The sequence below is a fragment of the Carassius gibelio genome, chromosome B19, assembly GCF_023724105.1.
Source record: "Carassius gibelio isolate Cgi1373 ecotype wild population from Czech Republic chromosome B19, carGib1.2-hapl.c, whole genome shotgun sequence".
Lineage (NCBI taxonomy): Eukaryota > Metazoa > Chordata > Actinopteri > Cypriniformes > Cyprinidae > Carassius > Carassius gibelio.
In genome coordinates, this window is record NC_068414.1 from 2356704 (window position 1) to 2384661 (window position 27958).

Below are 27958 nucleotides of genomic sequence, written 5' to 3' on the forward strand. Positions count from 1 at the left end.
AGCTCTGCTGTGAGCAGAGCACCCAAAAATACAGGTCACTCGCAAAAGTTCCCCTCCACGGAAATCTTTAGTAAAAGGCGAAAGATTTATGCGACAATGAAGAGAAACTCGAGCTGTGTCTCCAAACCCTCGGGCCTGTGCGCTGCCTCTGTTAAACTACTACGCTCGCCAAGGGTCATCAAGGGTGACAATGCCTGCCCACATGTGTTTCGTCAGCACCCCCCCCCCCCTACTCCAAAAGGGAGGAGTAAAACTCAAAAAAGTCCTCTCGGTCCACCAATAACCAAAAGCCCAATCAAGGCAATCTCTTTCTCATGCCTCTATCTGAAAAGTTGGATAAAATCTTATATGAAAAAAAAAGTCTTTTAAAGAAATCCCTTATTCCGAGGTCACCGTAGCCACCAGATCCAGTCTGTATCCGCTTCAGTCACCCGGATCCAGTCCGTATCCAGAGAAGATGGTGGATCAACACCTAGAAAGGACCTCTATGGCCCAGAAACACAGCGGAGACCGTGACAACTAGATGAGCCGCAGATACAAATCCCCTGTAAAGACCACCTGGACAAGACCACAGGAAACAGATGATTCTTCTGCACAGTCTGACATTCCTGCAGCCTGGAGCTGATCTACCTGTTTCGTCTGACAAGGGGAGAACTGTCTCCCCGATTGAGCCTGGTTTCTCACCGGGTTTTTTCTCCATCCTTTCACCGATCGAGTTTTGGTTTCTTGCCTCTGTCGCTTCTGGCAGGCGGAGCTGGGGACACTTCATGTACAGCGATATCGTTGACTTGATTGCAAATTATTGCACAGATACTATTTAAACTGAACTTAGCTGAATGATGTCATCAAAGAGTTCAATAACGAAATGCCTTTAACTGTCATTTTGCTTTTTGACGCACTGTGTTCCTAATTAATGTTGTTCAGTTGCATTGACGCAATACTTTCTGTTTAAAGCGCAATTTAAAAAAAAAAAAAAAAGAGTCCAAACAATGACCCCTGCTACGGGTAGTGTTCCAAGTGTTATGCGACTTCAGCTAATGATGGGTCCATCCGAAATTATTCCATCCAAAAGTTTTGGATGGAGGCACAGGTCACAGAGGGAGTTCTGCTTCGACGTCAGCCCGAGCCAAAGGACATGCGTTGGCCGGGAATCGAATCCGGGTCAACTGCTTGGAAGGCAGCTATGCTCACCACTATACCACCAACGCAGTCAGCAGTCAGCAACTTGCGCCGTCACTAAGAAGGCTCGAAGTGCACGAGTCGCCGATAGGGCTAGAGGAGCAGATGAGATCTTTGTTTGGACCCGTCACTAAAGAGAGCCTTCAAGAATTTGCATCCCGTCACGTACAAGAAAGCGCTGCCTTCCCATCCGGCTAAATAAACACGAAGTGGTCAAACGCAGAGAGTGCCTATAATAACCAAAAGCCCAATCATTGCAATCTCTTTCTCATGCCTCTATCTGAAAAGTTGGATAAAATCTTATATGAAAAAAAAAGTCTTTTAAAGAAATCCCTTATTCCGAGGTCACCGTAGCCACCAGATCCAGTCTGTATCCGCTTCAGTCACCCGGATCCAGTCCGTATACAGAGAAGATGGTGGATCAACACCTAGAAAGGACCTCTATGGCCCAGAAACACAGCGGAGACCGTGACAACTAGATGAGCCGCAGATACAAATCCCCTGTAAAGACCACCTGGACAAGACCACAGGAAACAGATGATTCTTCTGCACAGTCTGACATTCCTGCAGCCTGGAGCTGATCTACCTGTTTCGTCTGACAAGGGGAGAACTGTCTCCCCGATTGAGCCTGGTTTCTCACCGGGTTTTTTCTCCATCCTTTCACCGATCGAGTTTTGGTTTCTTCCCTCTGTCGCTTCTGGCAGGCGGAGCTGGGGACACTTCATGTACAGCGATATCGTTGACTTGATTGCAAATTATTGCACAGATACTATTTAAACTGAACTTAGCTGAATGATGTCATCAAAGAGTTCAATAACGAAATGCCTTTAACTGTCATTTTGCTTTTTGACGCACTGTGTTCCTAATTAATGTTGTTCAGTTGCATTGACGCAATACTTTCTGTTTAAAGCGCAATTTAAAAAAAAAAAAAAAAAAAAAAGAGTCCAAACAATGACCCCTGCTACGGGTAGTGTTCCAAGTGTTATGCGACTTCAGCTAATGATGGGTCCATCCGAAATTATTCCATCCAAAAGTTTTGGGTGGAGGCACAGGTCACAGAGGGAGTTCTGCTTCGACGTCAGCCCGAGCCAAAGGACATGCGCACTGCTTTCTCCAACTGCTTGGAAGGCAGCTATGCTCACCACTATACCACCAACGCAGTCAGCAGTCAGCAACTTGCGCCGTCACTAAGAAGGCTCGAAGTGCACGAGTCGCCGATAGGGCTAGAGGAGCAGATGAGATCTTTGTTTGGACCCGTCACTAAAGAGAGCCTTCAAGAATTTGCATCCCGTCACGTACAAGAAAGCGCTGCCTTCCCATCCGGCTAAATAAACACGAAGTGGTCAAACGCAGAGAGTGCCTATAATAACCAAAAGCCCAATCAAGGCAATCTCTTTCTCATGCCTCTATCTGAAAAGTTGGATGAAATCTTATATGAAAAAAAAAAGTCTTTTAAAGAAATCCCTTATTCCGAGGTCACCGTAGCCACCAGATCCAGTCTGTATCCGCTTCAGTCACCCGGATCCAGTCCGTATACAGAGAAGATGGTGGATCAACACCTAGAAAGGACCTCTATGGCCCAGAAACACAGCGGAGACCGTGACAACTAGATGAGCCGCAGATACAAATCCCCTGTAAAGACCACCTGGACAAGACCACAGGAAACAGATGATTCTTCTGCACAGTCTGACATTCCTGCAGCCTGGAGCTGATCTACCTGTTTCGTCTGACAAGGGGAGAACTGTCTCCCCGATTGAGCCTGGTTTCTCACCGGGTTTTTTCTCCATCCTTTCACCGATCGAGTTTTGGTTTCTTCCCTCTGTCGCTTCTGGCAGGCGGAGATGGGGACACTTCATGTACAGCGATATCGTTGACTTGATTGCAAATTATTGCACAGATACTATTTAAACTGAACTTAGCTGAATGATGTCATCAAAGAGTTCAATAACGAAATGCCTTTAACTGTCATTTTGCTTTTTGACGCACTGTGTTCCTAATAAATGTTGTTCAGTTGCATTGACACAATACTTTTTGTTTAAAGCGCAATTAAAAAAAAAAAAAAAAAAAAAAAGAGTCCAAACAATGACCCCTGCTACGGGTAGTGTTGCAAGTGTTATGCGACTTCAGCTAATGATGGGTCCATCCGAAATTATTCCATCCAAAAGTTTTGGGTGGAGGCACAGGTCACAGAGGGAGTTCTGCTTCGACGTCAGCCCGAGCCAAAGGACATGCGCACTGCTTTCTCCAACTGCTTGGAAGGCAGCTATGCTCACCACTATACCACCAACGCAGTCAGCAGTCAGCAGTCAGCAACTTGCGCCGTCACTAAGAAGGCTCGAAGTGCACGAGTCGCCGATAGGGCTAGAGGAGCAGATGAGATCTTTGTTTGGACCCGTCACTAAAGAGAGCCTTCAAGAATTTGCATCCCGTCACGTACAAGAAAGCGCTGCCTTCCCATCCGGCTAAATAAACACGAAGTGGTCAAACGCAGAGAGTGCCTATAATAACCAAAAGCCCAATCAAGGCAATCTCTTTCTCATGCCTCTATCTGAAAAGTTGGATAAAATCTTATATGAAAAAAAAAGTCTTTTAAAGAAATCCCTTATTCCGAGGTCACCGTAGCCACCAGATCCAGTCTGTATCCGCTTCAGTCACCCGGATCCAGTCCGTATACAGAGAAGATGGTGGATCAACACCTAGAAAGGACCTCTATGGCCCAGAAACTCAGCGGAGACCGTGACAACTAGATGAGCCGCAGATACAAATCCCCTGTAAAGACCACCTGGACAAGACCACAGGAAACAGATGATTCTTCTGCACAGTCTGACATTCCTGCAGCCTGGAGCTGATCTACCTGTTTCGTCTGACAAGGGGAGAACTGTCTCCCCGATTGAGCCTGGTTTCTCACCGGGTTTTTTCTCCATCCTTTCACCGATCGAGTTTTGGTTTCTTCCCTCTGTCGCTTCTGGCAGGCGGAGCTGGGGACACTTCATGTACAGCGATATCGTTGACTTGATTGCAAATTATTGCACAGATACTATTTAAACTGAACTTAGCTGAATGATGTCATCAAAGAGTTCAATAACGAAATGCCTTTAACTGTCATTTTGCTTTTTGACGCACTGTGTTCCTAATTAATGTTGTTCAGTTGCATTGACGCAATACTTTCTGTTTAAAGCGCAATTTAAAAAAAAAAAAAAAAAAAAAAAAGAGTCCAAACAATGACCCCTGCTACGGGTAGTGTTCCAAGTGTTATGCGACTTCAGCTAATGATGGGTCCATCCGAAATTATTCCATCCAAAAGTTTTGGGTGGAGGCACAGGTCACAGAGGGAGTTCTGCTTCGACGTCAGCCCGAGCCAAAGGACATGCGCACTGCTTTCTCCAACTGCTTGGAAGGCAGCTATGCTCACCACTATACCACCAACGCAGTCAGCAGTCAGCAACTTGCGCCGTCACTAAGAAGGCTCGAAGTGCACGAGTCGCCGATAGGGCTAGAGGAGCAGATGAGATCTTTGTTTGGACCCGTCACTAAAGAGAGCCTTCAAGAATTTGCATCCCGTCACGTACAAGAAAGCGCTGCCTTCCCATCCGGCTAAATAAACACGAAGTGGTCAAACGCAGAGAGTGCCTATAATAACCAAAAGTCCAATCAAGGCAATCTCTTTCTCATGCCTCTATCTGAAAAGTTGGATAAAATCTTATATGAAAAAAAAAAAGTCTTTTAAAGAAATCCCTTATTCCGAGGTCACCGTAGCCACCAGATCCAGTCTGTATCCGCTTCAGTCACCCGGATCCAGTCCGTATACAGAGAAGATGGTGGATCAACACCTAGAAAGGACCTCTATGGCCCAGAAACACAGCGGAGACCGTGACAACTAGATGAGCCGCAGATACAAATCCCCTGTAAAGACCACCTGGACAAGACCACAGGAAACAGATGATTCTTCTGCACAGTCTGACATTCCTGCAGCCTGGAGCTGATCTACCTGTTTCGTCTGACAAGGGGAGAACTGTCTCCCCGATTGAGCCTGGTTTCTCACCGGGTTTTTTCTCCATCCTTTCACCGATCGAGTTTTGGTTTCTTCCCTCTGTCGCTTCTGGCAGGCGGAGCTGGGGACACTTCATGTACAGCGATATCGTTGACTTGATTGCAAATTATTGCACAGATACTATTTAAACTGAACTTAGCTGAATGATGTCATCAAAGAGTTCAATAACGAAATGCCTTTAACTGTCATTTTGCTTTTTGACGCACTGTGTTCCTAATTAATGTTGTTCAGTTGCATTGACGCAATACTTTCTGTTTAAAGCGCAATTTAAAAAAAAAACAAACAAAAAAAAAAGAGTCCAAACAATGACCCCTGCTACAGGTAGTGTTCCAAGTGTTATGCGACTTCAGCTAATGATGGGTCCATCAGAAATTTTACGGTGCTAGGGCTGGGTCTGCGTCAGAAGAAGCCATGCATTGTTTAGTTATGTCAGTGCAGTGCCGTCAGTTGGGGGAGAAACGGCAGCATGCACGGCTCCTCGTTAGTATAGTGGACAGTATCTCCGCCTGTCACGCGGAAGACCGGGGTTCGATTCCCCGACGGGGAGAGCTGGTTCTTTTCGTCTTCCGAATGATCCATCCAAAATGTTTGGTTGGAGTCGCAGGTCACAGAAGGAGTTCTGCTTCGACGTCAGCCCGAGCCAAAGGACATGCGTTGGCCGGGAATCGAACCCGGGTCAACTGCTTGGAAGGCAGCTATGCTCACCACTATACCACCAACGCAGGCGGAAGACAGTAGCTTTATTGACGCACTGTGTTCCTAATAAATGTTGTTCAGTTGCATTGACACAATACTTTTTGTTTAAAGCGCAATAAAAAAAATAAAAAAAAATAAAAAAGAGTCCAAACAATGACCCCTGCTACCGGTAGTGTTGCAAGTGTTATGCGACTTCAGCTAATGATGGGTCCATCCGAAATTATTCCATCCAAAAGTTTTGGGTGGAGGCACAGGTCACAGAGGGAGTTCTGCTTCGACGTCAGCCCGAGCCAAAGGATATGCGTTGGCCGGGAATCGAATCCGTGTCAACTGCTTGGAAGGCAGCTATGCTCACCACTATACCACCAACGCAGTCAGCAGTCAGCAACTTGCGCCGTCACTAAGAAGGCTCGAAGTGCACGAGTCGCCGATAGGGCTAGAGGAGCAGATGAGATCTTTGTTTGGACCCGTCACTAAAGAGAGCCTTCAAGAATTTGCATCCCGTCACGTACAAGAAAGCGCTGCCTTCCCATCCGGCTAAATAAACACGAAGTGGTCAAACGCAGAGAGTGCCTATAATAACCAAAAGCCCAATCAAGGCAATCTCTTTCTCATGCCTCTATCTGAAAAGTTGGATAAAATCTTATATGAAAAAAAAAGTCTTTTAAAGAAATCCCTTATTCCGAGGTCACCGTAGCCACCAGATCCAGTCTGTATCCGCTTCAGTCACCCGGATCCAGTCCGTATCCAGAGAAGATGGTGGATCAACACCTAGAAAGGACCTCTATGGCCCAGAAACACAGCGGAGACCGTGACAACTAGATGAGCCGCAGATACAAATCCCCTGTAAAGACCACCTGGACAAGACCACAGGAAACAGATGATTCTTCTGCACAGTCTGACATTCCTGCAGCCTGGAGCTGATCTACCTGTTTCGTCTGACAAGGGGAGAACTGTCTCCCCGATTGAGCCTGGTTTCTCACCGGGTTTTTTCTCCATCCTTTCACCGATCGAGTTTTGGTTTCTTGCCTCTGTCGCTTCTGGCAGGCGGAGCTGGGGACACTTCATGTACAGCGATATCGTTGACTTGATTGCAAATTATTGCACAGATACTATTTAAACTGAACTTAGCTGAATGATGTCATCAAAGAGTTCAATAACGAAATGCCTTTAACTGTCATTTTGCTTTTTGACGCACTGTGTTCCTAATTAATGTTGTTCAGTTGCATTGACGCAATACTTTCTGTTTAAAGCGCAATTTAAAAAAAAAAAAAAAAGAGTCCAAACAATGACCCCTGCTACGGGTAGTGTTCCAAGTGTTATGCGACTTCAGCTAATGATGGGTCCATCCGAAATTATTCCATCCAAAAGTTTTGGATGGAGGCACAGGTCACAGAGGGAGTTCTGCTTCGACGTCAGCCCGAGCCAAAGGACATGCGTTGGCCGGGAATCGAATCCGGGTCAACTGCTTGGAAGGCAGCTATGCTCACCACTATACCACCAACGCAGTCAGCAGTCAGCAACTTGCGCCGTCACTAAGAAGGCTCGAAGTGCACGAGTCGCCGATAGGGCTAGAGGAGCAGATGAGATCTTTGTTTGGACCCGTCACTAAAGAGAGCCTTCAAGAATTTGCATCCCGTCACGTACAAGAAAGCGCTGCCTTCCCATCCGGCTAAATAAACACGAAGTGGTCAAACGCAGAGAGTGCCTATAATAACCAAAAGCCCAATCAAGGCAATCTCTTTCTCATGCCTCTATCTGAAAAGTTGGATAAAATCTTATATGAAAAAAAAAGTCTTTTAAAGAAATCCCTTATTCCGAGGTCACCGTAGCCACCAGATCCAGTCTGTATCCGCTTCAGTCACCCGGATCCAGTCCGTATACAGAGAAGATGGTGGATCAACACCTAGAAAGGACCTCTATGGCCCAGAAACACAGCGGAGACCGTGACAACTAGATGAGCCGCAGATACAAATCCCCTGTAAAGACCACCTGGACAAGACCACAGGAAACAGATGATTCTTCTGCACAGTCTGACATTCCTGCAGCCTGGAGCTGATCTACCTGTTTCGTCTGACAAGGGGAGAACTGTCTCCCCGATTGAGCCTGGTTTCTCACCGGGTTTTTTCTCCATCCTTTCACCGATCGAGTTTTGGTTTCTTCCCTCTGTCGCTTCTGGCAGGCGGAGCTGGGGACACTTCATGTACAGCGATATCGTTGACTTGATTGCAAATTATTGCACAGATACTATTTAAACTGAACTTAGCTGAATGATGTCATCAAAGAGTTCAATAACGAAATGCCTTTAACTGTCATTTTGCTTTTTGACGCACTGTGTTCCTAATTAATGTTGTTCAGTTGCATTGACGCAATACTTTCTGTTTAAAGCGCAATTTAAAAAAAAAAAAAAAAAAAAAAAGAGTCCAAACAATGACCCCTGCTACGGGTAGTGTTCCAAGTGTTATGCGACTTCAGCTAATGATGGGTCCATCCGAAATTATTCCATCCAAAAGTTTTGGGTGGAGGCACAGGTCACAGAGGGAGTTCTGCTTCGACGTCAGCCCGAGCCAAAGGACATGCGCACTGCTTTCTCCAACTGCTTGGAAGGCAGCTATGCTCACCACTATACCACCAACGCAGTCAGCAGTCAGCAACTTGCGCCGTCACTAAGAAGGCTCGAAGTGCACGAGTCGCCGATAGGGCTAGAGGAGCAGATGAGATCTTTGTTTGGACCCGTCACTAAAGAGAGCCTTCAAGAATTTGCATCCCGTCACGTACAAGAAAGCGCTGCCTTCCCATCCGGCTAAATAAACACGAAGTGGTCAAACGCAGAGAGTGCCTATAATAACCAAAAGCCCAATCAAGGCAATCTCTTTCTCATGCCTCTATCTGAAAAGTTGGATGAAATCTTATATGAAAAAAAAAAGTCTTTTAAAGAAATCCCTTATTCCGAGGTCACCGTAGCCACCAGATCCAGTCTGTATCCGCTTCAGTCACCCGGATCCAGTCCGTATACAGAGAAGATGGTGGATCAACACCTAGAAAGGACCTCTATGGCCCAGAAACACAGCGGAGACCGTGACAACTAGATGAGCCGCAGATACAAATCCCCTGTAAAGACCACCTGGACAAGACCACAGGAAACAGATGATTCTTCTGCACAGTCTGACATTCCTGCAGCCTGGAGCTGATCTACCTGTTTCGTCTGACAAGGGGAGAACTGTCTCCCCGATTGAGCCTGGTTTCTCACCGGGTTTTTTCTCCATCCTTTCACCGATCGAGTTTTGGTTTCTTCCCTCTGTCGCTTCTGGCAGGCGGAGATGGGGACACTTCATGTACAGCGATATCGTTGACTTGATTGCAAATTATTGCACAGATACTATTTAAACTGAACTTAGCTGAATGATGTCATCAAAGAGTTCAATAACGAAATGCCTTTAACTGTCATTTTGCTTTTTGACGCACTGTGTTCCTAATAAATGTTGTTCAGTTGCATTGACACAATACTTTTTGTTTAAAGCGCAATTAAAAAAAAAAAAAAAAAAAAAAAGAGTCCAAACAATGACCCCTGCTACGGGTAGTGTTGCAAGTGTTATGCGACTTCAGCTAATGATGGGTCCATCCGAAATTATTCCATCCAAAAGTTTTGGGTGGAGGCACAGGTCACAGAGGGAGTTCTGCTTCGACGTCAGCCCGAGCCAAAGGACATGCGCACTGCTTTCTCCAACTGCTTGGAAGGCAGCTATGCTCACCACTATACCACCAACGCAGTCAGCAGTCAGCAGTCAGCAACTTGCGCCGTCACTAAGAAGGCTCGAAGTGCACGAGTCGCCGATAGGGCTAGAGGAGCAGATGAGATCTTTGTTTGGACCCGTCACTAAAGAGAGCCTTCAAGAATTTGCATCCCGTCACGTACAAGAAAGCGCTGCCTTCCCATCCGGCTAAATAAACACGAAGTGGTCAAACGCAGAGAGTGCCTATAATAACCAAAAGCCCAATCAAGGCAATCTCTTTCTCATGCCTCTATCTGAAAAGTTGGATAAAATCTTATATGAAAAAAAAAGTCTTTTAAAGAAATCCCTTATTCCGAGGTCACCGTAGCCACCAGATCCAGTCTGTATCCGCTTCAGTCACCCGGATCCAGTCCGTATACAGAGAAGATGGTGGATCAACACCTAGAAAGGACCTCTATGGCCCAGAAACTCAGCGGAGACCGTGACAACTAGATGAGCCGCAGATACAAATCCCCTGTAAAGACCACCTGGACAAGACCACAGGAAACAGATGATTCTTCTGCACAGTCTGACATTCCTGCAGCCTGGAGCTGATCTACCTGTTTCGTCTGACAAGGGGAGAACTGTCTCCCCGATTGAGCCTGGTTTCTCACCGGGTTTTTTCTCCATCCTTTCACCGATCGAGTTTTGGTTTCTTCCCTCTGTCGCTTCTGGCAGGCGGAGATGGGGACACTTCATGTACAGCGATATCGTTGACTTGATTGCAAATTATTGCACAGATACTATTTAAACTGAACTTAGCTGAATGATGTCATCAAAGAGTTCAATAACGAAATGCCTTTAACTGTCATTTTGCTTTTTGACGCACTGTGTTCCTAATAAATGTTGTTCAGTTGCATTGACACAATACTTTTTGTTTAAAGCGCAATTAAAAAAAAAAAAAAAAAAAAAAGAGTCCAAACAATGACCCCTGCTACGGGTAGTGTTGCAAGTGTTATGCGACTTCAGCTAATGATGGGTCCATCCGAAATTATTCCATCCAAAAGTTTTGGGTGGAGGCACAGGTCACAGAGGGAGTTCTGCTTCGACGTCAGCCCGAGCCAAAGGACATGCGCACTGCTTTCTCCAACTGCTTGGAAGGCAGCTATGCTCACCACTATACCACCAACGCAGTCAGCAGTCAGCAGTCAGCAACTTGCGCCGTCACTAAGAAGGCTCGAAGTGCACGAGTCGCCGATAGGGCTAGAGGAGCAGATGAGATCTTTGTTTGGACCCGTCACTAAAGAGAGCCTTCAAGAATTTGCATCCCGTCACGTACAAGAAAGCGCTGCCTTCCCATCCGGCTAAATAAACACGAAGTGGTCAAACGCAGAGAGTGCCTATAATAACCAAAAGCCCAATCAAGGCAATCTCTTTCTCATGCCTCTATCTGAAAAGTTGGATAAAATCTTATATGAAAAAAAAAGTCTTTTAAAGAAATCCCTTATTCCGAGGTCACCGTAGCCACCAGATCCAGTCTGTATCCGCTTCAGTCACCCGGATCCAGTCCGTATACAGAGAAGATGGTGGATCAACACCTAGAAAGGACCTCTATGGCCCAGAAACTCAGCGGAGACCGTGACAACTAGATGAGCCGCAGATACAAATCCCCTGTAAAGACCACCTGGACAAGACCACAGGAAACAGATGATTCTTCTGCACAGTCTGACATTCCTGCAGCCTGGAGCTGATCTACCTGTTTCGTCTGACAAGGGGAGAACTGTCTCCCCGATTGAGCCTGGTTTCTCACCGGGTTTTTTCTCCATCCTTTCACCGATCGAGTTTTGGTTTCTTCCCTCTGTCGCTTCTGGCAGGCGGAGCTGGGGACACTTCATGTACAGCGATATCGTTGACTTGATTGCAAATTATTGCACAGATACTATTTAAACTGAACTTAGCTGAATGATGTCATCAAAGAGTTCAATAACGAAATGCCTTTAACTGTCATTTTGCTTTTTGACGCACTGTGTTCCTAATTAATGTTGTTCAGTTGCATTGACGCAATACTTTCTGTTTAAAGCGCAATTTAAAAAAAAAAAAAAAAAAAAAAAAGAGTCCAAACAATGACCCCTGCTACGGGTAGTGTTCCAAGTGTTATGCGACTTCAGCTAATGATGGGTCCATCCGAAATTATTCCATCCAAAAGTTTTGGGTGGAGGCACAGGTCACAGAGGGAGTTCTGCTTCGACGTCAGCCCGAGCCAAAGGACATGCGCACTGCTTTCTCCAACTGCTTGGAAGGCAGCTATGCTCACCACTATACCACCAACGCAGTCAGCAGTCAGCAACTTGCGCCGTCACTAAGAAGGCTCGAAGTGCACGAGTCGCCGATAGGGCTAGAGGAGCAGATGAGATCTTTGTTTGGACCCGTCACTAAAGAGAGCCTTCAAGAATTTGCATCCCGTCACGTACAAGAAAGCGCTGCCTTCCCATCCGGCTAAATAAACACGAAGTGGTCAAACGCAGAGAGTGCCTATAATAACCAAAAGTCCAATCAAGGCAATCTCTTTCTCATGCCTCTATCTGAAAAGTTGGATAAAATCTTATATGAAAAAAAAAAAGTCTTTTAAAGAAATCCCTTATTCCGAGGTCACCGTAGCCACCAGATCCAGTCTGTATCCGCTTCAGTCACCCGGATCCAGTCCGTATACAGAGAAGATGGTGGATCAACACCTAGAAAGGACCTCTATGGCCCAGAAACACAGCGGAGACCGTGACAACTAGATGAGCCGCAGATACAAATCCCCTGTAAAGACCACCTGGACAAGACCACAGGAAACAGATGATTCTTCTGCACAGTCTGACATTCCTGCAGCCTGGAGCTGATCTACCTGTTTCGTCTGACAAGGGGAGAACTGTCTCCCCGATTGAGCCTGGTTTCTCACCGGGTTTTTTCTCCATCCTTTCACCGATCGAGTTTTGGTTTCTTCCCTCTGTCGCTTCTGGCAGGCGGAGCTGGGGACACTTCATGTACAGCGATATCGTTGACTTGATTGCAAATTATTGCACAGATACTATTTAAACTGAACTTAGCTGAATGATGTCATCAAAGAGTTCAATAACGAAATGCCTTTAACTGTCATTTTGCTTTTTGACGCACTGTGTTCCTAATTAATGTTGTTCAGTTGCATTGACGCAATACTTTCTGTTTAAAGCGCAATTTAAAAAAAAAACAAACAAAAAAAAAAGAGTCCAAACAATGACCCCTGCTACAGGTAGTGTTCCAAGTGTTATGCGACTTCAGCTAATGATGGGTCCATCAGAAATTTTACGGTGCTAGGGCTGGGTCTGCGTCAGAAGAAGCCATGCATTGTTTAGTTATGTCAGTGCAGTGCCGTCAGTTGGGGGAGAAACGGCAGCATGCACGGCTCCTCGTTAGTATAGTGGACAGTATCTCCGCCTGTCACGCGGAAGACCGGGGTTCGATTCCCCGACGGGGAGAGCTGGTTCTTTTCGTCTTCCGAATGATCCATCCAAAATGTTTGGTTGGAGTCGCAGGTCACAGAAGGAGTTCTGCTTCGACGTCAGCCCGAGCCAAAGGACATGCGTTGGCCGGGAATCGAACCCGGGTCAACTGCTTGGAAGGCAGCTATGCTCACCACTATACCACCAACGCAGGCGGAAGACAGTAGCTTTATTGACGCACTGTGTTCCTAATAAATGTTGTTCAGTTGCATTGACACAATACTTTTTGTTTAAAGCGCAATAAAAAAAATAAAAAAAAATAAAAAAGAGTCCAAACAATGACCCCTGCTACCGGTAGTGTTGCAAGTGTTATGCGACTTCAGCTAATGATGGGTCCATCCGAAATTATTCCATCCAAAAGTTTTGGGTGGAGGCACAGGTCACAGAGGGAGTTCTGCTTCGACGTCAGCCCGAGCCAAAGGATATGCGTTGGCCGGGAATCGAATCCGTGTCAACTGCTTGGAAGGCAGCTATGCTCACCACTATACCACCAACGCAGTCAGCAGTCAGCAACTTGCGCCGTCACTAAGAAGGCTCGAAGTGCACGAGTCGCCGATAGGGCTAGAGGAGCAGATGAGATCTTTGTTTGGACCCGTCACTAAAGAGAGCCTTCAAGAATTTGCATCCCGTCACGTACAAGAAAGCGCTGCCTTCCCATCCGGCTAAATAAACACGAAGTGGTCAAACGCAGAGAGTGCCTATAATAACCAAAAGCCCAATCAAGGCAATCTCTTTCTCATGCCTCTATCTGAAAAGTTGGATAAAATCTTATATGAAAAAAAAAGTCTTTTAAAGAAATCCCTTATTCCGAGGTCACCGTAGCCACCAGATCCAGTCTGTATCCGCTTCAGTCACCCGGATCCAGTCCGTATACAGAGAAGATGGTGGATCAACACCTAGAAAGGACCTCTATGGCCCAGAAACACAGCGGAGACCGTGACAACTAGATGAGCCGCAGATACAAATCCCCTGTAAAGACCACCTGGACAAGACCACAGGAAACAGATGATTCTTCTGCACAGTCTGACATTCCTGCAGCCTGGAGCTGATCTACCTGTTTCGTCTGACAAGGGGAGAACTGTCTCCCCGATTGAGCCTGGTTTCTCACCGGGTTTTTTCTCCATCCTTTCACCGATCGAGTTTTGGTTTCTTCCCTCTGTCGCTTCTGGCAGGCGGAGCTGGGGACACTTCATGTACAGCGATATCGTTGACTTGATTGCAAATTATTGCACAGATACTATTTAAACTGAACTTAGCTGAATGATGTCATCAAAGAGTTCAATAACGAAATGCCTTTAACTGTCATTTTGCTTTTTGACGCACTGTGTTCCTAATTAATGTTGTTCAGTTGCATTGACGCAATACTTTCTGTTTAAAGCGCAATTTAAAAAAAAAAAAAAAAAAAAAAAGAGTCCAAACAATGACCCCTGCTACGGGTAGTGTTCCAAGTGTTATGCGACTTCAGCTAATGATGGGTCCATCCGAAATTATTCCATCCAAAAGTTTTGGGTGGAGGCACAGGTCACAGAGGGAGTTCTGCTTCGACGTCAGCCCGAGCCAAAGGACATGCGCACTGCTTTCTCCAACTGCTTGGAAGGCAGCTATGCTCACCACTATACCACCAAAGCAGTCAGCAGTCAGCAACTTGCGCCGTCACTAAGAAGGCTCGAAGTGCACGAGTCGCCGATAGGGCTAGAGGAGCAGATGAGATCTTTGTTTGGACCCGTCACTAAAGAGAGCCTTCAAGAATTTGCATCCCGTCACGTACAAGAAAGCGCTGCCTTCCCATCCGGCTAAATAAACACGAAGTGGTCAAACGCAGAGAGTGCCTATAATAACCAAAAGCCCAATCAAGGCAATCTCTTTCTCATGCCTCTATCTGAAAAGTTGGATAAAATCTTATATGAAAAAAAAAAGTCTTTTAAAGAAATCCCTTATTCCGAGGTCACCGTAGCCACCAGATCCAGTCTGTATCCGCTTCAGTCACCCGGATCCAGTCCGTATACAGAGAAGATGGTGGATCAACACCTAGAAAGGACCTCTATGGCCCAGAAACACAGCGGAGACCGTGACAACTAGATGAGCCGCAGATACAAATCCCCTGTAAAGACCACCTGGACAAGACCACAGGAAACAGATGATTCTTCTGCACAGTCTGACATTCCTGCAGCCTGGAGCTGATCTACCTGTTTCGTCTGACAAGGGGAGAACTGTCTCCCCGATTGAGCCTGGTTTCTCACCGGGTTTTTTCTCCATCCTTTCACCGATCGAGTTTTGGTTTCTTCCCTCTGTCGCTTCTGGCAGGCGGAGCTGGGGACACTTCATGTACAGCGATATCGTTGACTTGATTGCAAATTATTGCACAGATACTATTTAAACTGAACTTAGCTGAATGATGTCATCAAAGAGTTCAATAACGAAATGCCTTTAACTGTCATTTTGCTTTTTGACGCACTGTGTTCCTAATTAATGTTGTTCAGTTGCATTGACGCAATACTTTCTGTTTAAAGCGCAATTTAAAAAAAAAAAAAAAAAAAAAAAAGAGTCCAAACAATGACCCCTGCTACGGGTAGTGTTGCAAGTGTTATGCGACTTCAGCTAATGATGGGTCCATCCGAAATTATTCCATCCAAAAGTTTTGGGTGGAGGCACAGGTCACAGAGGGAGTTCTGCTTCGACGTCAGCCCGAGCCAAAGGACATGCGCACTGCTTTCTCCAACTGCTTGGAAGGCAGCTATGCTCACCACTATACCACCAACGCAGTCAGCAGTCAGCAGTCAGCAACTTGCGCCGTCACTAAGAAGGCTCGAAGTGCACGAGTCGCCGATAGGGCTAGAGGAGCAGATGAGATCTTTGTTTGGACCCGTCACTAAAGAGAGCCTTCAAGAATTTGCATCCCGTCACGTACAAGAAAGCGCTGCCTTCCCATCCGGCTAAATAAACACGAAGTGGTCAAACGCAGAGAGTGCCTATAATAACCAAAAGCCCAATCAAGGCAATCTCTTTCTCATGCCTCTATCTGAAAAGTTGGATAAAATCTTATATGAAAAAAAAAGTCTTTTAAAGAAATCCCTTATTCCGAGGTCACCGTAGCCACCAGATCCAGTCTGTATCCGCTTCAGTCACCCGGATCCAGTCCGTATACAGAGAAGATGGTGGATCAACACCTAGAAAGGACCTCTATGGCCCAGAAACTCAGCGGAGACCGTGACAACTAGATGAGCCGCAGATACAAATCCCCTGTAAAGACCACCTGGACAAGACCACAGGAAACAGATGATTCTTCTGCACAGTCTGACATTCCTGCAGCCTGGAGCTGATCTACCTGTTTCGTCTGACAAGGGGAGAACTGTCTCCCCGATTGAGCCTGGTTTCTCACCGGGTTTTTTCTCCATCCTTTCACCGATCGAGTTTTGGTTTCTTCCCTCTGTCGCTTCTGGCAGGCGGAGCTGGGGACACTTCATGTACAGCGATATCGTTGACTTGATTGCAAATTATTGCACAGATACTATTTAAACTGAACTTAGCTGAATGATGTCATCAAAGAGTTCAATAACGAAATGCCTTTAACTGTCATTTTGCTTTTTGACGCACTGTGTTCCTAATTAATGTTGTTCAGTTGCATTGACGCAATACTTTCTGTTTAAAGCGCAATTTAAAAAAAAAAAAAAAAAAAAAAAAGAGTCCAAACAATGACCCCTGCTACGGGTAGTGTTCCAAGTGTTATGCGACTTCAGCTAATGATGGGTCCATCCGAAATTATTCCATCCAAAAGTTTTGGGTGGAGGCACAGGTCACAGAGGGAGTTCTGCTTCGACGTCAGCCCGAGCCAAAGGACATGCGCACTGCTTTCTCCAACTGCTTGGAAGGCAGCTATGCTCACCACTATACCACCAACGCAGTCAGCAGTCAGCAACTTGCGCCGTCACTAAGAAGGCTCGAAGTGCACGAGTCGCCGATAGGGCTAGAGGAGCAGATGAGATCTTTGTTTGGACCCGTCACTAAAGAGAGCCTTCAAGAATTTGCATCCCGTCACGTACAAGAAAGCGCTGCCTTCCCATCCGGCTAAATAAACACGAAGTGGTCAAACGCAGAGAGTGCCTATAATAACCAAAAGTCCAATCAAGGCAATCTCTTTCTCATGCCTCTATCTGAAAAGTTGGATAAAATCTTATATGAAAAAAAAAAAGTCTTTTAAAGAAATCCCTTATTCCGAGGTCACCGTAGCCACCAGATCCAGTCTGTATCCGCTTCAGTCACCCGGATCCAGTCCGTATACAGAGAAGATGGTGGATCAACACCTAGAAAGGACCTCTATGGCCCAGAAACACAGCGGAGACCGTGACAACTAGATGAGCCGCAGATACAAATCCCCTGTAAAGACCACCTGGACAAGACCACAGGAAACAGATGATTCTTCTGCACAGTCTGACATTCCTGCAGCCTGGAGCTGATCTACCTGTTTCGTCTGACAAGGGGAGAACTGTCTCCCCGATTGAGCCTGGTTTCTCACCGGGTTTTTTCTCCATCCTTTCACCGATCGAGTTTTGGTTTCTTCCCTCTGTCGCTTCTGGCAGGCGGAGCTGGGGACACTTCATGTACAGCGATATCGTTGACTTGATTGCAAATTATTGCACAGATACTATTTAAACTGAACTTAGCTGAATGATGTCATCAAAGAGTTCAATAACGAAATGCCTTTAACTGTCATTTTGCTTTTTGACGCACTGTGTTCCTAATTAATGTTGTTCAGTTGCATTGACGCAATACTTTCTGTTTAAAGCGCAATTTAAAAAAAAAACAAACAAAAAAAAAAGAGTCCAAACAATGACCCCTGCTACAGGTAGTGTTCCAAGTGTTATGCGACTTCAGCTAATGATGGGTCCATCAGAAATTTTACGGTGCTAGGGCTGGGTCTGCGTCAGAAGAAGCCATGCATTGTTTAGTTATGTCAGTGCAGTGCCGTCAGTTGGGGGAGAAACGGCAGCATGCACGGCTCCTCGTTAGTATAGTGGACAGTATCTCCGCCTGTCACGCGGAAGACCGGGGTTCGATTCCCCGACGGGGAGAGCTGGTTCTTTTCGTCTTCCGAATGATCCATCCAAAATGTTTGGTTGGAGTCGCAGGTCACAGAAGGAGTTCTGCTTCGACGTCAGCCCGAGCCAAAGGACATGCGTTGGCCGGGAATCGAACCCGGGTCAACTGCTTGGAAGGCAGCTATGCTCACCACTATACCACCAACGCAGGCGGAAGACAGTAGCTTTATTGACGCACTGTGTTCCTAATAAATGTTGTTCAGTTGCATTGACACAATACTTTTTGTTTAAAGCGCAATAAAAAAAATAAAAAAAAATAAAAAAGAGTCCAAACAATGACCCCTGCTACCGGTAGTGTTGCAAGTGTTATGCGACTTCAGCTAATGATGGGTCCATCCGAAATTATTCCATCCAAAAGTTTTGGGTGGAGGCACAGGTCACAGAGGGAGTTCTGCTTCGACGTCAGCCCGAGCCAAAGGATATGCGTTGGCCGGGAATCGAATCCGTGTCAACTGCTTGGAAGGCAGCTATGCTCACCACTATACCACCAACGCAGTCAGCAGTCAGCAACTTGCGCCGTCACTAAGAAGGCTCGAAGTGCACGAGTCGCCGATAGGGCTAGAGGAGCAGATGAGATCTTTGTTTGGACCCGTCACTAAAGAGAGCCTTCAAGAATTTGCATCCCGTCACGTACAAGAAAGCGCTGCCTTCCCATCCGGCTAAATAAACACGAAGTGGTCAAACGCAGAGAGTGCCTATAATAACCAAAAGCCCAATCAAGGCAATCTCTTTCTCATGCCTCTATCTGAAAAGTTGGATAAAATCTTATATGAAAAAAAAAGTCTTTTAAAGAAATCCCTTATTCCGAGGTCACCGTAGCCACCAGATCCAGTCTGTATCCGCTTCAGTCACCCGGATCCAGTCCGTATCCAGAGAAGATGGTGGATCAACACCTAGAAAGGACCTCTATGGCCCAGAAACACAGCGGAGACCGTGACAACTAGATGAGCCGCAGATACAAATCCCCTGTAAAGACCACCTGGACAAGACCACAGGAAACAGATGATTCTTCTGCACAGTCTGACATTCCTGCAGCCTGGAGCTGATCTACCTGTTTCGTCTGACAAGGGGAGAACTGTCTCCCCGATTGAGCCTGGTTTCTCACCGGGTTTTTTCTCCATCCTTTCACCGATCGAGTTTTGGTTTCTTGCCTCTGTCGCTTCTGGCAGGCGGAGCTGGGGACACTTCATGTACAGCGATATCGTTGACTTGATTGCAAATTATTGCACAGATACTATTTAAACTGAACTTAGCTGAATGATGTCATCAAAGAGTTCAATAACGAAATGCCTTTAACTGTCATTTTGCTTTTTGACGCACTGTGTTCCTAATTAATGTTGTTCAGTTGCATTGACGCAATACTTTCTGTTTAAAGCGCAATTTAAAAAAAAAAAAAAAAGAGTCCAAACAATGACCCCTGCTACGGGTAGTGTTCCAAGTGTTATGCGACTTCAGCTAATGATGGGTCCATCCGAAATTATTCCATCCAAAAGTTTTGGATGGAGGCACAGGTCACAGAGGGAGTTCTGCTTCGACGTCAGCCCGAGCCAAAGGACATGCGTTGGCCGGGAATCGAATCCGGGTCAACTGCTTGGAAGGCAGCTATGCTCACCACTATACCACCAACGCAGTCAGCAGTCAGCAACTTGCGCCGTCACTAAGAAGGCTCGAAGTGCACGAGTCGCCGATAGGGCTAGAGGAGCAGATGAGATCTTTGTTTGGACCCGTCACTAAAGAGAGCCTTCAAGAATTTGCATCCCGTCACGTACAAGAAAGCGCTGCCTTCCCATCCGGCTAAATAAACACGAAGTGGTCAAACGCAGAGAGTGCCTATAATAACCAAAAGCCCAATCAAGGCAATCTCTTTCTCATGCCTCTATCTGAAAAGTTGGATAAAATCTTATATGAAAAAAAAAGTCTTTTAAAGAAATCCCTTATTCCGAGGTCACCGTAGCCACCAGATCCAGTCTGTATCCGCTTCAGTCACCCGGATCCAGTCCGTATACAGAGAAGATGGTGGATCAACACCTAGAAAGGACCTCTATGGCCCAGAAACACAGCGGAGACCGTGACAACTAGATGAGCCGCAGATACAAATCCCCTGTAAAGACCACCTGGACAAGACCACAGGAAACAGATGATTCTTCTGCACAGTCTGACATTCCTGCAGCCTGGAGCTGATCTACCTGTTTCGTCTGACAAGGGGAGAACTGTCTCCCCGATTGAGCCTGGTTTCTCACCGGGTTTTTTCTCCATCCTTTCACCGATCGAGTTTTGGTTTCTTCCCTCTGTCGCTTCTGGCAGGCGGAGCTGGGGACACTTCATGTACAGCGATATCGTTGACTTGATTGCAAATTATTGCACAGATACTATTTAAACTGAACTTAGCTGAATGATGTCATCAAAGAGTTCAATAACGAAATGCCTTTAACTGTCATTTTGCTTTTTGACGCACTGTGTTCCTAATTAATGTTGTTCAGTTGCATTGACGCAATACTTTCTGTTTAAAGCGCAATTTAAAAAAAAAAAAAAAAAAAAAAAGAGTCCAAACAATGACCCCTGCTACGGGTAGTGTTCCAAGTGTTATGCGACTTCAGCTAATGATGGGTCCATCCGAAATTATTCCATCCAAAAGTTTTGGGTGGAGGCACAGGTCACAGAGGGAGTTCTGCTTCGACGTCAGCCCGAGCCAAAGGACATGCGCACTGCTTTCTCCAACTGCTTGGAAGGCAGCTATGCTCACCACTATACCACCAACGCAGTCAGCAGTCAGCAACTTGCGCCGTCACTAAGAAGGCTCGAAGTGCACGAGTCGCCGATAGGGCTAGAGGAGCAGATGAGATCTTTGTTTGGACCCGTCACTAAAGAGAGCCTTCAAGAATTTGCATCCCGTCACGTACAAGAAAGCGCTGCCTTCCCATCCGGCTAAATAAACACGAAGTGGTCAAACGCAGAGAGTGCCTATAATAACCAAAAGCCCAATCAAGGCAATCTCTTTCTCATGCCTCTATCTGAAAAGTTGGATGAAATCTTATATGAAAAAAAAAAGTCTTTTAAAGAAATCCCTTATTCCGAGGTCACCGTAGCCACCAGATCCAGTCTGTATCCGCTTCAGTCACCCGGATCCAGTCCGTATACAGAGAAGATGGTGGATCAACACCTAGAAAGGACCTCTATGGCCCAGAAACACAGCGGAGACCGTGACAACTAGATGAGCCGCAGATACAAATCCCCTGTAAAGACCACCTGGACAAGACCACAGGAAACAGATGATTCTTCTGCACAGTCTGACATTCCTGCAGCCTGGAGCTGATCTACCTGTTTCGTCTGACAAGGGGAGAACTGTCTCCCCGATTGAGCCTGGTTTCTCACCGGGTTTTTTCTCCATCCTTTCACCGATCGAGTTTTGGTTTCTTCCCTCTGTCGCTTCTGGCAGGCGGAGATGGGGACACTTCATGTACAGCGATATCGTTGACTTGATTGCAAATTATTGCACAGATACTATTTAAACTGAACTTAGCTGAATGATGTCATCAAAGAGTTCAATAACGAAATGCCTTTAACTGTCATTTTGCTTTTTGACGCACTGTGTTCCTAATAAATGTTGTTCAGTTGCATTGACACAATACTTTTTGTTTAAAGCGCAATTAAAAAAAAAAAAAAAAAAAAAAAGAGTCCAAACAATGACCCCTGCTACGGGTAGTGTTGCAAGTGTTATGCGACTTCAGCTAATGATGGGTCCATCCGAAATTATTCCATCCAAAAGTTTTGGGTGGAGGCACAGGTCACAGAGGGAGTTCTGCTTCGACGTCAGCCCGAGCCAAAGGACATGCGCACTGCTTTCTCCAACTGCTTGGAAGGCAGCTATGCTCACCACTATACCACCAACGCAGTCAGCAGTCAGCAGTCAGCAACTTGCGCCGTCACTAAGAAGGCTCGAAGTGCACGAGTCGCCGATAGGGCTAGAGGAGCAGATGAGATCTTTGTTTGGACCCGTCACTAAAGAGAGCCTTCAAGAATTTGCATCCCGTCACGTACAAGAAAGCGCTGCCTTCCCATCCGGCTAAATAAACACGAAGTGGTCAAACGCAGAGAGTGCCTATAATAACCAAAAGCCCAATCAAGGCAATCTCTTTCTCATGCCTCTATCTGAAAAGTTGGATAAAATCTTATATGAAAAAAAAAGTCTTTTAAAGAAATCCCTTATTCCGAGGTCACCGTAGCCACCAGATCCAGTCTGTATCCGCTTCAGTCACCCGGATCCAGTCCGTATACAGAGAAGATGGTGGATCAACACCTAGAAAGGACCTCTATGGCCCAGAAACTCAGCGGAGACCGTGACAACTAGATGAGCCGCAGATACAAATCCCCTGTAAAGACCACCTGGACAAGACCACAGGAAACAGATGATTCTTCTGCACAGTCTGACATTCCTGCAGCCTGGAGCTGATCTACCTGTTTCGTCTGACAAGGGGAGAACTGTCTCCCCGATTGAGCCTGGTTTCTCACCGGGTTTTTTCTCCATCCTTTCACCGATCGAGTTTTGGTTTCTTCCCTCTGTCGCTTCTGGCAGGCGGAGCTGGGGACACTTCATGTACAGCGATATCGTTGACTTGATTGCAAATTATTGCACAGATACTATTTAAACTGAACTTAGCTGAATGATGTCATCAAAGAGTTCAATAACGAAATGCCTTTAACTGTCATTTTGCTTTTTGACGCACTGTGTTCCTAATTAATGTTGTTCAGTTGCATTGACGCAATACTTTCTGTTTAAAGCGCAATTTAAAAAAAAAAAAAAAAAAAAAAAAGAGTCCAAACAATGACCCCTGCTACGGGTAGTGTTCCAAGTGTTATGCGACTTCAGCTAATGATGGGTCCATCCGAAATTATTCCATCCAAAAGTTTTGGGTGGAGGCACAGGTCACAGAGGGAGTTCTGCTTCGACGTCAGCCCGAGCCAAAGGACATGCGCACTGCTTTCTCCAACTGCTTGGAAGGCAGCTATGCTCACCACTATACCACCAACGCAGTCAGCAGTCAGCAACTTGCGCCGTCACTAAGAAGGCTCGAAGTGCACGAGTCGCCGATAGGGCTAGAGGAGCAGATGAGATCTTTGTTTGGACCCGTCACTAAAGAGAGCCTTCAAGAATTTGCATCCCGTCACGTACAAGAAAGCGCTGCCTTCCCATCCGGCTAAATAAACACGAAGTGGTCAAACGCAGAGAGTGCCTATAATAACCAAAAGTCCAATCAAGGCAATCTCTTTCTCATGCCTCTATCTGAAAAGTTGGATAAAATCTTATATGAAAAAAAAAAAGTCTTTTAAAGAAATCCCTTATTCCGAGGTCACCGTAGCCACCAGATCCAGTCTGTATCCGCTTCAGTCACCCGGATCCAGTCCGTATACAGAGAAGATGGTGGATCAACACCTAGAAAGGACCTCTATGGCCCAGAAACACAGCGGAGACCGTGACAACTAGATGAGCCGCAGATACAAATCCCCTGTAAAGACCACCTGGACAAGACCACAGGAAACAGATGATTCTTCTGCACAGTCTGACATTCCTGCAGCCTGGAGCTGATCTACCTGTTTCGTCTGACAAGGGGAGAACTGTCTCCCCGATTGAGCCTGGTTTCTCACCGGGTTTTTTCTCCATCCTTTCACCGATCGAGTTTTGGTTTCTTCCCTCTGTCGCTTCTGGCAGGCGGAGCTGGGGACACTTCATGTACAGCGATATCGTTGACTTGATTGCAAATTATTGCACAGATACTATTTAAACTGAACTTAGCTGAATGATGTCATCAAAGAGTTCAATAACGAAATGCCTTTAACTGTCATTTTGCTTTTTGACGCACTGTGTTCCTAATTAATGTTGTTCAGTTGCATTGACGCAATACTTTCTGTTTAAAGCGCAATTTAAAAAAAAAACAAACAAAAAAAAAAGAGTCCAAACAATGACCCCTGCTACAGGTAGTGTTCCAAGTGTTATGCGACTTCAGCTAATGATGGGTCCATCAGAAATTTTACGGTGCTAGGGCTGGGTCTGCGTCAGAAGAAGCCATGCATTGTTTAGTTATGTCAGTGCAGTGCCGTCAGTTGGGGGAGAAACGGCAGCATGCACGGCTCCTCGTTAGTATAGTGGACAGTATCTCCGCCTGTCACGCGGAAGACCGGGGTTCGATTCCCCGACGGGGAGAGCTGGTTCTTTTCGTCTTCCGAATGATCCATCCAAAATGTTTGGTTGGAGTCGCAGGTCACAGAAGGAGTTCTGCTTCGACGTCAGCCCGAGCCAAAGGACATGCGTTGGCCGGGAATCGAACCCGGGTCAACTGCTTGGAAGGCAGCTATGCTCACCACTATACCACCAACGCAGGCGGAAGACAGTAGCTTTATTGACGCACTGTGTTCCTAATAAATGTTGTTCAGTTGCATTGACACAATACTTTTTGTTTAAAGCGCAATAAAAAAAATAAAAAAAAATAAAAAAGAGTCCAAACAATGACCCCTGCTACCGGTAGTGTTGCAAGTGTTATGCGACTTCAGCTAATGATGGGTCCATCCGAAATTATTCCATCCAAAAGTTTTGGGTGGAGGCACAGGTCACAGAGGGAGTTCTGCTTCGACGTCAGCCCGAGCCAAAGGATATGCGTTGGCCGGGAATCGAATCCGTGTCAACTGCTTGGAAGGCAGCTATGCTCACCACTATACCACCAACGCAGTCAGCAGTCAGCAACTTGCGCCGTCACTAAGAAGGCTCGAAGTGCACGAGTCGCCGATAGGGCTAGAGGAGCAGATGAGATCTTTGTTTGGACCCGTCACTAAAGAGAGCCTTCAAGAATTTGCATCCCGTCACGTACAAGAAAGCGCTGCCTTCCCATCCGGCTAAATAAACACGAAGTGGTCAAACGCAGAGAGTGCCTATAATAACCAAAAGCCCAATCAAGGCAATCTCTTTCTCATGCCTCTATCTGAAAAGTTGGATAAAATCTTATATGAAAAAAAAAGTCTTTTAAAGAAATCCCTTATTCCGAGGTCACCGTAGCCACCAGATCCAGTCTGTATCCGCTTCAGTCACCCGGATCCAGTCCGTATACAGAGAAGATGGTGGATCAACACCTAGAAAGGACCTCTATGGCCCAGAAACACAGCGGAGACCGTGACAACTAGATGAGCCGCAGATACAAATCCCCTGTAAAGACCACCTGGACAAGACCACAGGAAACAGATGATTCTTCTGCACAGTCTGACATTCCTGCAGCCTGGAGCTGATCTACCTGTTTCGTCTGACAAGGGGAGAACTGTCTCCCCGATTGAGCCTGGTTTCTCACCGGGTTTTTTCTCCATCCTTTCACCGATCGAGTTTTGGTTTCTTCCCTCTGTCGCTTCTGGCAGGCGGAGCTGGGGACACTTCATGTACAGCGATATCGTTGACTTGATTGCAAATTATTGCACAGATACTATTTAAACTGAACTTAGCTGAATGATGTCATCAAAGAGTTCAATAACGAAATGCCTTTAACTGTCATTTTGCTTTTTGACGCACTGTGTTCCTAATTAATGTTGTTCAGTTGCATTGACGCAATACTTTCTGTTTAAAGCGCAATTTAAAAAAAAAAAAAAAAAAAAAAAGAGTCCAAACAATGACCCCTGCTACGGGTAGTGTTCCAAGTGTTATGCGACTTCAGCTAATGATGGGTCCATCCGAAATTATTCCATCCAAAAGTTTTGGGTGGAGGCACAGGTCACAGAGGGAGTTCTGCTTCGACGTCAGCCCGAGCCAAAGGACATGCGCACTGCTTTCTCCAACTGCTTGGAAGGCAGCTATGCTCACCACTATACCACCAAAGCAGTCAGCAGTCAGCAACTTGCGCCGTCACTAAGAAGGCTCGAAGTGCACGAGTCGCCGATAGGGCTAGAGGAGCAGATGAGATCTTTGTTTGGACCCGTCACTAAAGAGAGCCTTCAAGAATTTGCATCCCGTCACGTACAAGAAAGCGCTGCCTTCCCATCCGGCTAAATAAACACGAAGTGGTCAAACGCAGAGAGTGCCTATAATAACCAAAAGCCCAATCAAGGCAATCTCTTTCTCATGCCTCTATCTGAAAAGTTGGATAAAATCTTATATGAAAAAAAAAAGTCTTTTAAAGAAATCCCTTATTCCGAGGTCACCGTAGCCACCAGATCCAGTCTGTATCCGCTTCAGTCACCCGGATCCAGTCCGTATACAGAGAAGATGGTGGATCAACACCTAGAAAGGACCTCTATGGCCCAGAAACACAGCGGAGACCGTGACAACTAGATGAGCCGCAGATACAAATCCCCTGTAAAGACCACCTGGACAAGACCACAGGAAACAGATGATTCTTCTGCACAGTCTGACATTCCTGCAGCCTGGAGCTGATCTACCTGTTTCGTCTGACAAGGGGAGAACTGTCTCCCCGATTGAGCCTGGTTTCTCACCGGGTTTTTTCTCCATCCTTTCACCGATCGAGTTTTGGTTTCTTCCCTCTGTCGCTTCTGGCAGGCGGAGCTGGGGACACTTCATGTACAGCGATATCGTTGACTTGATTGCAAATTATTGCACAGATACTATTTAAACTGAACTTAGCTGAATGATGTCATCAAAGAGTTCAATAACGAAATGCCTTTAACTGTCATTTTGCTTTTTGACGCACTGTGTTCCTAATTAATGTTGTTCAGTTGCATTGACGCAATACTTTCTGTTTAAAGCGCAATTTAAAAAAAAAAAAAAAAAAAAAAAAGAGTCCAAACAATGACCCCTGCTACGGGTAGTGTTCCAAGTGTTATGCGACTTCAGCTAATGATGGGTCCATCAGAAATTTTACGGTGCTAGGGCTGGGTCTGCGTCAGAAGAAGCCATGCATTGTTTAGTTATGTCAGTGCAGTGCCGTCAGTTGGGGGAGAAACGGCAGCATGCACGGCTCCTCGTTAGTATAGTGGACAGTATCTCCGCCTGTCACGCGGAAGACCGGGGTTCGATTCCCCGACGGGGAGAGCTGGTTCTTTTCGTCTTCCGAATGATCCATCCAAAATGTTTGGTTGGATTCGCAGGTCACAGAAGGAGTTCTGCTTCGACGTCAGCCCGAGCCAAAGGACATGCGTTGGCCGGGAATCGAACCCGGGTCAACTGCTTGGAAGGCAGCTATGCTCACCACTATACCAACAACGCAGGCGGAAGTCAGTAGCTTTATTGACGCACTGTGTTCCTAATAAATGTTGTTCAGTTGCATTGACACAATACTTTTTGTTTAAAGCGCAATTAAAAAAAAAAAAAAAAAAAAAAAAAGAGTCCAAACAATGACCCCTGCTACGGGTAGTGTTGCAAGTGTTATGCGACTTCAGCTAATGATGGGTCCATCCGAAATTATTCCATCCAAAAGTTTTGGGTGGAGGCACAGGTCACAGAGGGAGTTCTGCTTCGACGTCAGCCCGAGCCAAAGGACATGCGCACTGCTCTCTCCAACTGCTTGGAAGGCAGCTATGCTCACCACTATACCACCAACGCAGTCAGCAGTCAGCAACTTGCGCCGTCACTAAGAAGGCTCGAAGTGCACGAGTCGCCGATAGGGCTAGAGGAGCAGATGAGATCTTTGTTTGGACCCGTCACTAAAGAGAGCCTTCAAGAATTTGCATCCCGTCACGTACAAGAAAGCGCTGCCTTCCCATCCGGCTAAA

General features: G+C 46.1%; 5 non-coding genes across 5 annotated transcripts; all 5 read right to left on the reverse strand.

The window, feature by feature from the left end:
• Positions 1 to 115, reverse strand: LOC127980534 (U5 spliceosomal RNA). Its single transcript, XR_008159553.1, has one exon. It is a non-coding gene; the product is annotated as a U5 spliceosomal RNA (small nuclear RNA).
• Positions 116 to 5880: 5765 nt separating this feature from the next.
• trnag-ucc (transfer RNA glycine (anticodon UCC)) lies at positions 5881 to 5952 on the reverse strand. The gene has a single exon. It is a non-coding gene; the product is annotated as a tRNA-Gly (tRNA).
• A 7290-nt stretch (positions 5953 to 13242) lies between these two features.
• Positions 13243 to 13314, reverse strand: trnag-ucc (transfer RNA glycine (anticodon UCC)). Its single transcript has one exon. It is a non-coding gene; the product is annotated as a tRNA-Gly (tRNA).
• Positions 13315 to 18335: 5021 nt separating this feature from the next.
• trnag-ucc (transfer RNA glycine (anticodon UCC)) lies at positions 18336 to 18407 on the reverse strand. Its single transcript has one exon. It is a non-coding gene; the product is annotated as a tRNA-Gly (tRNA).
• A 6154-nt stretch (positions 18408 to 24561) lies between these two features.
• Positions 24562 to 24633, reverse strand: trnag-ucc (transfer RNA glycine (anticodon UCC)). Its single transcript has one exon. It is a non-coding gene; the product is annotated as a tRNA-Gly (tRNA).
• Positions 24634 to 27958: the final 3325 nt, after the last annotated feature.